Below are 16,224 nucleotides of genomic sequence, written 5' to 3' on the forward strand. Positions count from 1 at the left end.
TTGAAACGGATCCCGGGGAACGAAAGATAACGCCAACGTTATCCTCCTACCCCTTAACACATTAATTAAGTTTTTTTTGTTGTTTTTTTACACCAATATACGCTACAATGTGATATGGTGTTTATTCTAATACATTCCATAGACGCACTATAGGCTTTAATTGCTTGTGCTGGGACAACTAACAATAACACAGGTTATTATTAAGGTATCAACTCACATGTTCTTACAGGTGTTTAGACACTATTAAAACGTCCCACCGCACCACTCATCAGTAGCACTGCCTTGTTAATTTCCCACATCCTGTCCTGCCCTTTCTATCCTCTCTCATCTTGTCCTATTGGTTAGTTGTTGCATATCCTCACTGGACCCCCCCCCCCCCCCCCCACCCCCCACCCCTTCCACAAATAAAACCACGATTGGACTTTTGTAACATTACTTGTGGCCAAATATCTAGACTAACTATTGTTCTGTTGTGGGTCGCACCCCTTATTCCCTCTGTCCGTCCCCTAAAACCCTTTTCCATATGGCTGCATTTTCAATTAACATCAGAATAATTAAAGAACACACACCTACAACAATGGGCGGCTTCTCCCATGCAAGGCACTGCCCGGCCCCCGCTGGGAGCAAATCAGGGTTCAGTGTCTTGCCCAAGGACACTTCGACATGTGAACAGTTGGAGCCAGGATTCGAACCAGCAACCCTTCAGTCACTGGAGGACCCGCTCTTCCAACTGATCCATAGCCGCCAAATACAATAGGTAACAACAGATAATCTCAATATTGAACAAGTACCGTATATGAGATTTTTACAAGTAATATTAGACAGTAAATTCTGTAAGAAATCTCATGTTAGAACCAAAGTAGCAAGGAGTATTGCAGTATTGTGCATGGCAAAACATATTGTGGAACAGAGAATGTTGTATACTTTGTATTGTTGTCTTGTCTAACCATACTCGAATTACAGTGTGGCGATATGGGGGAATGCATACGGTAGCACTTTCAAACCTTTGCTTATACTACAGTAAAAAGCTGTGAGAATTGTACACAAGGTCGTATTTCGGGCTCATACAAATAACCTGTTTTTAAAGTCAAATGCTTTGAAGCTAATGGATTTGGTTAAATTTAAACTGGCACAGATAATGTATCGAGCAAAAACTCAGAAGGTAATGTAGTATATTTAAATAGTACCAAAGTCAGAATTACTTTGAAAGGACCAAATGTTTGGAGATCAGTATTCAAGCCAACCATCTTTTCTTTTTATTTCTACATCAAAGGAATTCCTTCAGCCATTTGTATGTTTATGAGGGTTTTCCTTTTCTTCTCAGACAATAACCTGTCTTTGGTTTCAGCAGAGGTTCGAGTCTTCAAAGAGGACTGATTTGCATCTTACGAGATAAGGGTACCATTTGTGCACCAGGCCAGTGTGTTAGACGCCAGCAGGCGGGTGTGGGTATTTCATGGAGACAGAGTGTCACCTTGTGGCCACCTTCCGACCACCTTCCGGGTAAGCCCAGGGGCTGGGCTAATTCCACGCCCAGATAATGAAACTTTTATAAACTGGCATCCAGGAGTTTCGGGGGCTTTTTTGTTGTCCTGGCTTTGTGAGCAGCTGCTATGACACTAAGGCTTGTTCAATAAATCGAATTAGCCCAAAAGCCAAGTGTCTTCATTCATTCCAGCCCAACGGAAACCAGTCTTCTACCGGGGGACCATCGACTCAGAACCACAGGCGAAAAAATTAACCTAAAAGTGGCGCCACGAACAGGATTCTTTGCTGCACTTCCAGGCGACGACACCGCAGGGCCGCTTCAGATTTGCCGGCTAGAAGGTGAGCGCTTCTTCACTGTTTGAATCTGGCGGCAGTGTGGTGCTCTCGTCGTGAGTGCCTTGCGTGCGGCACTGAAACGACTGTTATGGGTGTGCCTATGTATCTGTGTTGGCGGGTGTGTGTGAATGCTTCGTCTAAATTTGTTGTTCTTTTTGTTTTAAGAAAGTAATGAGGGGATGGCCCTCTTGGATGAATGAGACACACAATGGAGTCAAATGAGAGTTTCAAAGTGAAACAAAGTTGTACTGGTAGGATGCTCAACAGGGGTCGTGCGCTTGTCTTCAGAACGTATGCATTCATGCGAATGTTTGAGCTCGCATAGCCGCATTATGTCAGTAAGGCCATATATTAGCAAGTCATGTCACCCTGTGAGTAAAATAGCCCACAGTCTTTCGTTACCGATTGAATACAACCTGGCCAGGTTACCATTTAGCAGAATGAGAGAGAAAGTGTGGTCTGTGAGAGAAGTGACATCAGCGGTCAGTGTGAGGCCGCTAGAGCTAGCTGACACGGTTATTGGCATTAAGTAATCACAACGGCGCTTGGTAAGAGGATAAGGCTGCGGAATACATATTTAAGGCGGGGCCGAGGTGGATCTGTTTCTGTGTTTCCGGAGGCCAGGGTTCAACTCCCAGTCGTTGTTCATTTACACTATTCTGAGGCTGAGCGTCATCAAGTTGTGAGGAAATTAAGTAACAAATCATGGGTGCTCTATTTGGGAACAAATAGGCTCACTTGGGTATTGTGTGTATACATAGGTATGCACTCGATATTCTGGAAGATAAATTAAATAATAGATAAATTAAATAATAGAAAATTTCACGCGTGTGCCTGGCGGATGTGATCACGCCAGGGTTGCGTTGTGGCTTTTTACTTCCGGGTTGGCGGAGCGTACCAGCCGCGCCTCAGCAGGGGAAGCAGCCTGAAAACAGTAACATACATTTTTGTTGTCAGAAGACGCTTTGGTGTTTGGATAAAGGAGGCTGTTAACTCTTGTGGAGCTGTGGCTGTGTTAAGGCGCCTTTCCAAATTGGTCGGAGAGGTTTCGATGTAGGTCGGGGCGTTTCTGGTCCGCTTCGGGCTGCACACGGAGGTTGAATGAATGGCGTGCAAGTTGCTGTCTGGGATGTGGAAAATAATAAGTGGACGAGTGTATTTTAGCATGTTACGAGTGAATCGCGGCTTGTGTATATGCGGGATGACATGAGTGTGCACGGAGAGACGACAATCACAGCTAGCTGGCTAAATGTTTTCGATGGATTAACTGGATGTGGCTAAAAGTGGTGTATTGGACTTTTGTCAGAAAGGGGGAATGCGAAAGACAATAGTCAGGGTTATAGAATTAATTAATTAATTAATTTAGTGCAGTGCCGAAGGGATTGTCATTAAAAAGCATGGACGTTTAATATTAGACCCGTGTGATGATGACGACGTTAAAAAGTGGGTAAAGGGCTTTGCGGTGACCTCAGTTAGTAGGGAGAACTTGATTAATGATTTGTTAATGCATGTTGGATTGGGGATTTGAAATTTATGGCTTAGAGAGCACTTGAAAAGATAGAGGCTCGTGAGAAGCACATTAACGCATACAGTGGCTCTAGTCTTGTTTGTGGCTAGAAGAAGAGCTTTGACGTATGTTGCAAAGTAATGAAAGATGTGTTAACTTCCATGTCAGAGGGAGTCATTTTTCGTTTTTTACGGACAAATGGTGGTAGACCTTGCAAAAAGGATGCAAATGGCTGTAGTGAACACTTTTTTCCAGAAGAGGCAGGAACATAGGGTGACCTACAAGAGCGGAGGTAGAAGCACACAGGTGGATTACATCTTGTGCAGACGATGTAATCTGAAGGAGGTTACCGACTGTAAGGTAGTGGTAGGGGAGAGTGTGCCTAGACAGCATAGGATGGTTGTGTGTAATATGACTGGTGGTGGGGAGGAAGATTAGGAAGACAAAGGCAGAGCAGAGAACCATATGGTGGAAGCTGAGACAGGACGAGTGTTGTGCAGCTTTTCGGGAAGAGGTGAGACAGGCTTTCGGTGGACAGGAGGAGCGTCCAGAAGACTGGACCACTGCAGCCAAGGTGATCAGAGAGGCAGGCAGGAGAGTACTTGGTGTATCTTCTGGCAGCAAAGGAGAGAAGGAGACTTGGTGGTGGAACCTCACAGTACAGGAAATCATACAAGGAAAAAGGTTAGCTAAGAAGAAGTGGGACACTGAGAGGACCGAGGAGAGGCGAAAGGAATACATTGAGATGCGACACAGGACAAAGGTAGAGGTGGCATAGGCCAAACAAGAGGCATATAATGACATGTATGGCATTTTGGACACTAAAGAAGGAGAAAAAGATCTATACAGGTTGGCCAGACAGAGGGATAGAGATGGGAAGGATGTGCAACAGGTTAGGGTGATTAAGGATAGAGATGTAAATATGTTGACTGGTGCCAGTAGTGTGCTGGTTAGCTGGAAAGAATACTTCGAGGAGCTGATAAATGAGGAAAATGAGAGAGAAGGGAGAGCAGGAGAGGCAAGTGTGGTGGACCAGGAAGTGGCAATGATTAGTAAGGGGAAAGGTAGAAAGGCATTAAAGAGAATGAAAAATGGAAAGGCAGTTGGTCCTGATGACATTCCTGTGGAGGTATGGAAGCATCTAGGAGAGGTGGCTGTGGAGTTTTTGACCAGCTTGTTCAATAGAATTCTAGCGCGTGAGAAGATGCCTGAGGAATGGAGGAAAAGTGTGCTGATTCCCATTTTAAAGAACAAAGGTGATGTGCAGAGCTGTGGGAACTATAGAGGAATAAAGTTTATGAGCCATACAATGAAGTTATGGGAAAGAGTAGTGGAGGCTTGACTCAGGACAGAAGTGAGTATTTGCGAGCAACAGTATGGTTTCATGCCTAGAAAGAGTACCACAGATGCATTATTTGCTTTGAGGATGTTGATGGAAAAGTACAGAGAAGTTCAGAAGGAGCTACATTGTGTCTTTGTAGATCTAGAGAAAGCCTATGACAGAGTACCCAGAAAGGAACTGTGGTACTGCATGCGAAAGTATGGAGTGGCAGAGAAGTATGTTAGAATAACATAGGACATGTATGAGGCAGCAGAACAGTGGTGAGGTGTGCTGTAGGTGTGACAGACGAATTTAAGGTGGACGTGGGACTGCATCAGGGATCAGCCCTGAGCACCTTCCTGTTTGCAGTGGTGATGGATAGGCTGACAGATGAGGTTAGACTGGAATCCCCGTGGACCATAATGTTTGCAGATGACATTGTGATCTGCAGTGAAAGCAGGGAGCAGGTGGAAGAACAGTTAGAAAGATGGAGGCACTGGAAAGCAGAGGAATGAAGATTAGCCGAAGTAGGACAGAATATATGTGCATGAATGAGAGGGGTGGTGGGGGAAGAGTGAGGCTCCAGGGAGAAGAGATAGCAAGGGTGGAGGACTTTAAATACTTGGGGTCAACCGTCCAGAGCAATGGTGAGTGTGGTCAGGAAGTGAAGAAACGGGTCCAAACAGTTTGGAACGGGTGGAGGAAGATGTCAGGTGTGTTACGTGACAGTCGAGTCTCTGCTAGGATGAAGGGCAAAGTTAATAAAACAGTGGTGATGCCAGCCATGATGCACGGATTAGAGACAGTGCCACTGAAGAGACAGATAGCTTGACCTTATTCACAAGAGAAAACCCAGTTTGCCCCATCTCATATTCTGTTGCAGCGGCTGGTCTGTTGCCAGTTTTCGGCTTGGCCATGCTAGGAAAGAACACCCTCGACAGTAACAGAGACTAAAGCAATACTGTGCAGCCAGGAAGAGGGGCCTGGCTGCTAAAATGTGTCATGATTGAATCAGAGAGACTCTTCAACCTGATGACTGCGTCTATATGACTGATGTTGTTCATGACAGAAAGGGAGCCAATGAAAGGACTTTGCAGTGGAAACTGTGAAAGCTGGAAAAAAAAGAGGAGCTGAATGATCCTGTCTCAACGTATACCAATTTGGTTGGAATAATATGATGAAAGTCTGTTACAGTGGGGGACAAAGTGGACACGACTAGAAGCCATCCAGGACGCTGTTTGGCTGAGGTCTGAGTCGGTCGGTGATCAGTGGCTCGTCGGAACATGGTGGGGACACACTTGAGGTAATTTGGTAATTGGTATTAAGCAGGTCACCTGCCCTTGGACAGAAATAAAGGTTAAATGCTATAAAGTACATATATTTAGGAGTTGTCAGTGGAAGGATGGGGTTTGTAGAGTCACTTGAAAAGATTGTGGGAGAAATTATGGCAAGAAATATTTTTACCATTATGGGACTATGAGGTCGTGCAGTCGTCAGACGGGCTTCTACTTCAAAGTTTGTATTAGGATTCGGAAGGGGTTTGAAGAGAGAGGTCAAAAAGGAGCAAACCTCCTACTTGATTTCATCTACCATTTGTCAAAGATTCTGCTAGTAGTCTTGTTAGAAAATAGCTCACTAAGCATCCTACTTCACACATGTAAATATAGATGGACCAAGAACTGTACCTCTATTGCTGGCTGACTAGGAGAACTAAAATACAGAAGTTGTTGATTTATGTCAAGGTGGAGTATTAGGACCTTTTTGGGGTCAAACCACTTGACTTTGTTCTGGAGTAATAAAAAGTGGAATACAAAGGGGGGTGGTATGGCAAAGGCCAGGGAGAGATTTACAACAGGATCAATTTATTATTAACAATGGGTAGAGGCCTGGTCTGTAGTGGTAGAGGGTGACTTGATTTTGATAATTTGCCAGATGTAATATTGGGAATTAGGGGATTTAGGCAAACTGTTATTTACGGCTTATTAGCAAAAGCTATGAAGGACACATCTAGACTTGTAAAAGTACCTGGGGAAAATGATGCGCAGTGACGTGGTTAGTTGAGTGACATTTAATCAAGCCGCTTCTTTTATACTTGGATAGTGATAAAAATGAATAATTATTAGCCAGAGCTATTTTTAAATTGTCAATCAAGGAGGAATATCGCTTTACTGAGGAGGAAGCCCTAGTGTCGCGATTGTAATATTTATTTAAAACCTATCAACTTTCAAATAAGTTACTTTTCAAACAAGTTACGTGGTTGCAGGCGATGAGTTAACTGTTAGCCCAAACAGGAACTAGGGAAGCTGAATATTAATTGCGTTAAAGAAGGCTCAGGTGGCTGTACAAGTTTCATAACTCTCAAATTACAGACTTAGATCTGCTAATTAGGTAAGAACTAGCAGACATTCCAACAGGTTCTTCCCTCTTGCAATCAACTTCTTAAACACCTAACCTACTATTCCTTCGCAACATGCTGGCAATTCTTTGTCTTTTTGTCTTGAGTTTGTTGTCACATTTCTGTGGGGCCATCCATCCATCCATCCATTTTCTGAGCCGCTTCTCCTAACTAGGGTCGCGGGCGTGCTGGAGCCTATCCCAGCTAACATCGGGCAGGAGGCGGGGTACACCCTGAACTGGTTGCCAGCCAATCGCAGGGCACACACAAACAAACAACCATTCGCACTCACAGTCACACCTACGGGCAATTTAGAGTCTCCAATTTATGCATGTTTTTGGGATGTGGGAGGAAACCGGAGTGCCCGGAGAAAACCCACGCAGGCACGGGGAGAACATGCAAACTCCACACAGGCGGGGCCGGGGATTGAAGCCGGGTCCTCAGAACTGTGAGGCTGACGCTCTAACCAGTCTTCCACCGTGCCGCCTCTGTGGGGCCAATTCTATATTATTCGTACACTCACTGTAGTAGTCTCGCCACACTGCACTATTTGCATATCTGTTGTTGACCAATACTGGCCACTCATGTAGCATCTGAGTAGCATCTGCTCCATTTGCACACTGACTGAGGAGAATCTGCAACATTTGCACAATCAACATTGTCCCAGACTATCGTACTACTCGCTTGAAGTCTCGGTGCCCTTTGCACAATGGTCATTGCACCGGACTATTGTAATATTAGTCATTCAATCTGCTCTAAATGCTAGAGGACGCTGCATCTTTTTGCACAATTGTCAAGAAAAAAAAAATTAAAAAATGTACCGGCATTACCAGATGACTAGCAACCCTTTATTGCTCAGTTATTGTTTTTCTCAATGTCTTTATGTCTCAAAAGTATTCTCTGTCAATTGACTGTCTGTTGTCGTACTAGAGCGGCTCCAAATACCGGAGACAAATTCCTTGTGTGTTTTTTGGACATACTTGGCAAATAAAGATGATTCTGATGATTCTGTGATGATTCTGAGGAGAGCCACACGCCCCCCACAACCCGCACAGCCCGCGATGCTGCCAGTCCCAGCCCAGCCCGAGGGTATATAATATACACACACACACACACACACACACACACACACACACACACACCCCTCCTTGTGCCATCACCTAATCATGGTGGAGGGGTTTGTGTGTCCCAATGATCCTAGGAGCTAAGTTATCTGGGGCTTCACGCCCCTGGTAGGGTCACCCATGGCAAACAGGTCCTAGGTGAGGGACTAGACAAAGCATGGCTCCAAAACCCCCTATGATTAATAAAATAGATGGATGTAGGTTTCCTTTTCCCGGACGTGGGTCACAACAGCCCCCATCAGGAGCCAGGCCTGGAGGCCGAGCCTGCGCCCATAGGGCCTGGCCAGGCACAGCCCGAAAGGATAACATGGGTTCCCCTTCCCATGGGCTCACCACCTGTGGGAGGGAACCATAGGGGTCTGGTGCAGTGTGAGCTGGACGGTGGCCCAAGGCGGGGACATTGGCGATCCGATCCCCGGCTACAGAAGCTGGCTCTAGGTACGGGGAATGTCACCTCTCTGGCAACAGGAGCCCAAGTTGGTGTGTGAGGTTGAGAAGTTCCGATTAGATATAGTCGAGCTTGCCTCTACATATTGCTTGGGCTCTGGTACCAGTCCTCTTGAGAGGTGTTGGAGTCTCTTACACTCTGGAGTTGCCCACGGTGAGAGGCGCTGAGCAGGTGTTGTTATACTTATGTATTGCCCTCCGGCTCGGTGCCTGTACATTGGGGTTTCCCAATGGGGTGGACGGGAGGGTAGCCTCCCTCCGCCTTCAGAGTATCCACCCTTTTTGGAGTCCTTGGAGGGGATGCTGGAGAGGGCTCCCGCTCGGGACTCCCATCGTTTTGCTGGGGGCTTTCAATGCTCATGTGGGCAATGACAGTGAGACCTGGGTGTGATGTGAAGGGTGTGATTGGGAAGAACGGCACCCCCCCAGGACTTCTGTGCTCATCACGGGTTGTCCATAACGAACACCATGCTCATGTCCACACGTGCACTCGGCACCAGGACACCCGAGGTCGCAGTTCGATGATCGACTTTGTGGTCGTGTCCCCGGACTTGCGGCCGCATGTCATGGACACTCGGGTGAAGACAGGGGCTATCACCTGATCACCACCTGGTGGTGAGTAGGCTCCGATGGTGGGGGAAGATGCCGGTCTGACCTGGCAGGCCCAAATGTATTGTGAGGATCTGCTGGGAACGTCTGGCAGAGTCCCCAACTCCCACCTCCGGCAGAACTTCATCCACGTCTCGGGGAAGGCGGGGGACATTGAGTCAGAGTGGACCATGTTCCGTGCCTCCATTGCCAAGGCGACCGACCGGAGCTGTGGTAAGCGGTGCCTGTTGTGGTAGCAATCCCCGAAGCCGTTGGTGGACACCAGCGGTGAGGGATGCCGTCAAGCTGAAGAAGGAGTCCTGTTAGGCCTTTTTGGCCTGTGGGACACCTGAGGCAGCTGATTGATACTGGCTGGCCAAGCGGAATGCAGCTTTTGTGGTTGCTGAGGCAAAAGCTCGGACATGGGAGGAGTTCGGTGAGGTCATGGAAAACGACTTCCGGACGGCTATGCCAAAAGGCGAAGCTCTCAATTTACTGGTCGATCTATGTTCCACAGGGTGTCCGGGCTCTCCTTTAGAGATAGGGGGAGAAGCTCGGTCATCCAGGAGGGTCTCAGAGTAGAGCCGCTGCTCCTCCGCATTGAGAGGAGCCAGATGAGGTGGCTCGGGCATCTGATTAGTATGCCTCCAGGACGCCCCCCTGGTTAGGTGTTCCGGGCATGTCCTACCGGGAGGAGACCCCAGGGACGACCCAGGACACGCTGGAGAGACTACATCTCTTGGCTGGCCTGGGAGCGCCTAGGGATCCCCCCCGGGGGAGCTGGATGAGGTGGTCTGCAACAACTCTAATAGGCCTACTGCTGCTAAGCAGCAATGGCCTTTCAAAACCTGATTAACATTTCCATATGGATGATTACAGCTGCAGTTACAGACTTTGTTTGTTGTTATTGTATTGTTATTGTCATTTATTGTACAGTATTTATATATTTGTCATTTTCTGTTGATTAAAATAAAAGAGAGAGTGCTAGATGATTGTGGGCTTACAATATCTGTTTATGAATGTATTTTTTCAATTGGTCAATATTTAACTTTTTCACCATGAACGGAAATTTTATGAGGAATTTGGGTACAAAGTAGCTTGGGGCTCCCTTGGCTTTTTCAAGTCTCTTTTTTTTCAGGTTTCTGTGTACTGCCTTGTGAATTTACAGCACTGCTTCGTTCACATCTGGTTGTCTGACAGAGATGTTGTAAAAGCAGCTTTTTAATTAGTTGGGAGCTTGAAGCTCTGGACGAGAAGTTGCCACACTCTATCCCTGCTCATACCAAGGTCAACGACTGCAATTGACATGATTGGATCGAAGACCTACTTGTGACCTTGCGTGACGAAAAAAAAAAAAAAAAAAAAGAAATAAATTAGTGAAATAGAAAAAAAAATTCTATGACTGTTCAGCTAAATGCTTTTCGCTTCACTTTGCTTTTTCTTGTGTGTTAAAAGTAGGTTTGTTTCTTTAAAAAAGTATTATCTATCTGGCACCGTCGTTCGAAATGTCGAGAAAGACAATGAAACCAGAGAAGTTTGGGGAGGCCACAGAGACCAACTTCAAGGAACCCGAGTTTGCCTAAAAATAAAAACTAAATAAAAATGCTGACAACATATCCAGTGTCTTTTTTTTTTTTTTTTTCATTTTATTTTTTTTAATGCTATTCATGCCAAAAAGATAAACATGGTGAGTGTGGTGGTTCAAAACTATTATGAAGTTTGACTTTTAAATGGGACATTAAATGTATTTGGTGATAATATGAGCACAGCTGCCGCAGAGGTGTGTTGTTCCTAATGATCTGTTGTAAAATGAGAGTCTGGCTGCGGTGTTGTCCCATGTTGTGAGTGGTTTGCTTGGCTGTAATGAATGAGAATTAGTGCTTCTTAAATTAATTTCATGCGGCCACTTGCTCTATAAATGCCCTCGTTGTTTTTAATCAGACGCACATTTAGATAGAATCCCACAGACTGTTTACACTTGCGACGAATCAACCAACAGCTGAAAAACCCATTTGTTATCTGTTACCTTGATTTGAGAATTATAAGAATTTAAACATCAATGCTTGAGCATTATTTTTCTCTGGTCAGTTGCCACGCATTTTAACAGCGTATTTTTGACAACTTACAGTATCTCTTTTTGTTACTGATTTGCAAATGTCAATGGCGAGCAGTGTATTACTTTTTGTCCGAGTTTATACCTAATACTTTGAAGAACCTCCTCAATATTTTTACAATGATCATTCATAATCTTTCAGTTTAATTCCCATGGAAATATAAGTAGTCATTCAATATAGTTTATTTATTTATTTAGTTAGTTAGTTTGTTCGTTCGTTATGGGCCAAATGACAATATTGTAGCTCATTTGAAAAAAGATACAGGTCCATGTGCATATGTTTGCAATTAAATGAAATATGCACAACATTAAATACATACATTTGGACCATGTGCAGATGAATAAAGGTGAAGGGCACAAAGTGATGAATACTGTGGGAGTAAAAGAAAAGCTATGACCTAACTTAGAAATAAGTAAATAAATGTGTTGCTTGCATAGCGTATTTCCCTGCTCTTATTGTCCTAATACAAATAATTAACACAAAAAAAACGACGAGCAATTGTGTGTAAAACAAGAGATTTTAGTTGGTTATAGTCTACTAAAACAAACGAACATCAATGGCTAGTATGAACTACCAACATTCCTTCCCCAAGAGGACGAGAATTCCCGGTGTAGTCGCTGCAATCAAGGAGAGATCGGGGGAGTGTGTCAGAAACATGTGGTTCCCTGCACAGGATGTAGAGTCAACAAGAAGGCCATTTACTCCCAATTAGGGAAATAAAATGAGACAGGGGCCAAAGCGCTACTCCAATCAGCACCAGGGGTCACTGGACAGCGGCGGCAGAGAGGCGGCGGTTTGGCTGCTGTTCCGGGACCGTCATCGGCACCGCACTTATATATCAGCTTGGGCACAAGACTAAGCACGTAGACCAGTGGTTCTCAAACATTTTACACCGAGTGCCACCTCATAAAATACTTAGCGCTCCAAGTACCTCCATAATGATCAACATTGAAATACAGTAACGTAGTAGTGTTCATCGAATGAGACTGAGGTTTTATTCCTAATTTTGTAAGCCACTGTACATTATACAGATTGAAGAATAACATTGTGCTTAAATGTAGATAATTAAAAAAACTGTTCTTAATAAGGACTGAGTTGCAAAAAGTATATGTAAATAAATGTTTAAAAACACAGTTCTTAAAGAAACATGCAAATGTGTTGAACTTAAAAGTGAAATACAACTGAACTATACTAGCCAGTGATTCTTTTGCATACCACTAGAGGGAGCTCGCATACTCTTACCACACTTTGAGAATCACGGACATAGACTGTGCTCAAAATCAGCTGCAGAAGAAAACACAGACCAACAAGAGGCTCACTGGTATTGCTAATAGATCATTTTTGGTACTAGAGGGTTTTATGGCATACGTATCTTATCAGATATTCTGTAAAGTCATTGATAAAATTATGTATTCATCCTTTTTCCGTACCGTTTATCCTCACCAGGACCCTATCCCAGCTATCTCCGGGCCAGAGGCGGGGTACACCCTCAACTGGTGGCAAGCCAATCGCAGGGCACAAAAAAAAAAAACAACAACCGTTTGCACTCACATTCACACCTACGGGCAATTTAGACTCTTCAATTAATCTACCACGCATGTTTTGGGGATGTGGGAGGAAACCGGAATGCCCGGAGAAAACCCACGCAGGCACAGAGAGAACATGCAAACTCCACACACGCGAGGCCGGGATTTGAACCCTGGTCCTCAGAACTGTGAGGCAGATGTGCTAACCAGTCTTCCACCATGTCGCCTTATGTGTTCATGTAACTATAAAGTTCCTCTAATAAGATTAGTCTCATGCAAGGTACATGCCATGTACCCTTGTCAATGCAGTATACAGTTGCCTATATTTGTACCTGCTTGATGTAGCTGTATTCAGAATCAGAATCCGAATCAGAATCAGAATCATCTTTATTTGCCAAGTATGTCCAAAAAACACACAAGGAATCTGAAGGGAGGCTGAATTGGTCATTCATCTTGATGGATTTGGTGTATCAACACATTGCCTTGTCTTGATGCATGTCGTCATTGTGTTTGCTTATGGAAGATTCATTTTGTGTTATCTGAAGATAAAATGGAGTAATGCATAATCCATTTTGCTTTAATCATCTATTTCTTTTGTGTTTCATTTACTGTCGTACATTTATTCAGTTTTTCTTTTGTCTTACCTTATGTATTCGATTTTTTTTATTTTTATTCCCTATTTCAAGTTTTCTTGATTTGACCAATACTGCATTCAAAATATTCACCATCACACTCGAACCCTCAGGAGGTCACAGCAGGTTTTCATGCGTTTACTGTAGCATCACAGTATAGCAAAAGTTTGTTCGTGTTCAGGCTTCAGTCTATAGTCATGCTTCAGTGAACGGAAGATTCATTTTAAATTCCAATACACACCGTAGTGAATAATTAGCATTTTTGACATTTACATGGAAACAGTATAAGTCTAGTTTATAAAACTACAAAGACACCTTTGACCCCCATTTTCAATTGCTTTGATTTTGCATCTGCAAATGTGTCATGCCTAATGAAAATAGCCACGTTTTGTCTCGTTCAAGTTCGAAACATTGCTGTGTAAATTCCCCTTAAACAGTAACTTTAGCTGCTTACATCACTGCTTCTCATGTGAAGATTTGGATCTGAGCTCGGTTTACCACAGACTACAGCAGTCAAGAAAACACACTAGTTTCTTCACATCAAGCAAAACAAAGAACAGGGGCCCCAAAGGAGAATATTTTCAGACACGGGGAGGCCTTTTTTTTTTCTTCTTAGACGTTGGCAGCAGAATGGACTTGTAGGCAGGAAAATGGAATCTGGGAGGAAAACTAATGATGAAAAAGTCTACTGCAGCCCCGTGCCTTCATTAAATACATGGAAAGACCGAGACGCGCACATCTGGATTCAATCTGTTTCCCTTTGATGGCATCAAGTGTTCTTTTCCCAGATCAGGGGCAGGAACCTAGGGGATGTCTATATGGCAGCTCAGAGCCCCGAGTCCAATCCTGCCATCTGAGCACATAAACCCCCCTCCTCTACCGGCACCTCACCTCCTATCCAGCGAACTTACAGTTCAAAACCGACACTGAGTTTGTGGAGTGTGTTGCTGTGGTTTTCGCATAAACAGAGAGCTCACATAGGCGCAACCTTGTGCGTGTTGCTGGACAGTGTTCACAATGTGGAAAAAATATAGTGACCAGCTTTGAACATAGAAAAGTATTTGTGAGGTCAGACACTCATGGGTCTGGTTTAACAATCACTATTTGAGTTAATCCCAAAGTATTTGATGGGGTTGAGTTCAGGGCTCTGTGAAAGCCGGTTCTTCCACCTTAATAATAATAATAATAATTGTCTTTGTTTAAGCAGGAAAGGCCATTGAGAACAGTGTCTTATTTACAATGCCAACCTGGGACCAATTTAGGGTAACGGTGTCTTGCCCAAGGACACTCCGACCGCATCGGAGCTGAGCGTCGAACCTCCGAACAGTTCCCACCAAAGGTGTGTTTCGGCAAGAATGACTGAGTTTTTGAAATTCTTTGTATTGTACTACGTTGTAAAATTGATCTCTGTTTACACTGAGTTGCAGAAAAGTTGCCAGTTGCCAGACAAGTACTATGCGCCTTCGCCCAAGTCCAAAGGCGCATTTCAATACTTAATTTATGGGTAGACAAATTGAGTAATGTGTCTAATTCAAGCTCATTATCTTGAACAGCACAGTCTACAGCCCTTTTCTCCCATTTGTGTTTTTAATGTGGAATGGGCATTTTTCAGTGTTGAGAAAGGAGCGATAACGTGTTTGTTTTCAGAAATTTAAACTGCGATATACTCATTTCAAATATTTGTGTTTTCAGTCGACAAAACCTTCTCAAACAAACTAATTGCCAAGCAGGCAGCCAGTCTGGGTGCAACATTTTGGGTGGTGTTGTGTAAATCTTTAGGGAACAAAAGAAGAATATATTACTCGTACTGGTCATACAAAAAAAAAAGAATTTCAGAGTCATAATAAGCTGGTTATCTTTAACTGCACAGTCTACATCGGCCCATTTCTGTTGTTAACGTGAAATGATTGGGCAGATGGACATTTTTCAGTGTTCAGAAGCAAACAATAACAAGATTGTTTTCAGAAATGTAAACTGGGATACCCTGCACACATACATTTTGAGAAGGTTCCCCATCCATTTGATTCATGCAGCTCCAACTCAAACTTAGTACTTCTGTGTAGTATGTTAGAATCCGCTATTTGGACCAACGCGGACTTGCTTCCTGTGTACGCTGTGCTAGCGGTTAAAACTAGGGTTGATTTCATGATTGTTTGAAGCCGAAAAAACGTTATTTATGGCTGGAGTCTTCGGACAAAGGTATATCATTTATTTATATTAATATGATATCATACATGTAAAAATGAAAGAAGCCCCAACACCGTTTATTGTCATCTTTATCGGCTCTGTGGTGTAAAGATATTGTAGACGACTGAAGTTTCTATGGGTGATTTGAAACGGCCCCCTCCCCCATTCATCCGAGTGAGGCGGAAGTGCTTTTACCCGCTTTACCGATTGCGGAAGTAGTTTGCGCATAAACCGGATTGAGTCAGTCATTTTATCAAATACAGTAAAAATAAACTACAGACGACGTCTTCAATTAACCTCCCATGCATGTTTTTGGAATGTGGGAGGAAACGGGTGTACGGGGAGAACATGCAAACTCCACTCGGGGACCTACCATCTCTCAACTGTAAGGCGTACAGTACGTGCTAACCAGTTGGCCACTGCGCCGACTCGAGTTGCTGAGAAAAGAAAGAAGAGAGTCCGAGCCTCACAATGGGCGGTCCCGGAGTTTTGGGTGGCCCCAATTCAAATTAAACACATTTGCATTCAGTTGGTGAACGTCAAAGTAAAAGTATTACTT

General features: G+C 44.1%; 1 long non-coding RNA gene across 2 annotated transcripts; it reads left to right on the top strand.

Moving 5' to 3' along the window:
- Positions 1-404: 404 nt before the first annotated feature.
- LOC133481300 (uncharacterized) lies at positions 405-14,817 on the top strand. 2 transcript variants are annotated; one of them, XR_009789513.1, is made up of 4 exons: positions 405-757; positions 1,352-1,503; positions 1,679-1,827; positions 14,686-14,817. It is a non-coding gene; the product is annotated as an uncharacterized LOC133481300 (long non-coding RNA). The 2 variants fall into 2 exon arrangements; XR_009789514.1 differs by lacking the exon at positions 14,686-14,817 and adding an exon at positions 7,978-10,780.
- The last annotated feature ends 1,407 nt before the right edge of the window (positions 14,818-16,224 follow it).

This window comes from Phyllopteryx taeniolatus, chromosome 7 (assembly GCF_024500385.1).
Source record: "Phyllopteryx taeniolatus isolate TA_2022b chromosome 7, UOR_Ptae_1.2, whole genome shotgun sequence".
NCBI lineage: Eukaryota > Metazoa > Chordata > Actinopteri > Syngnathiformes > Syngnathidae > Phyllopteryx > Phyllopteryx taeniolatus.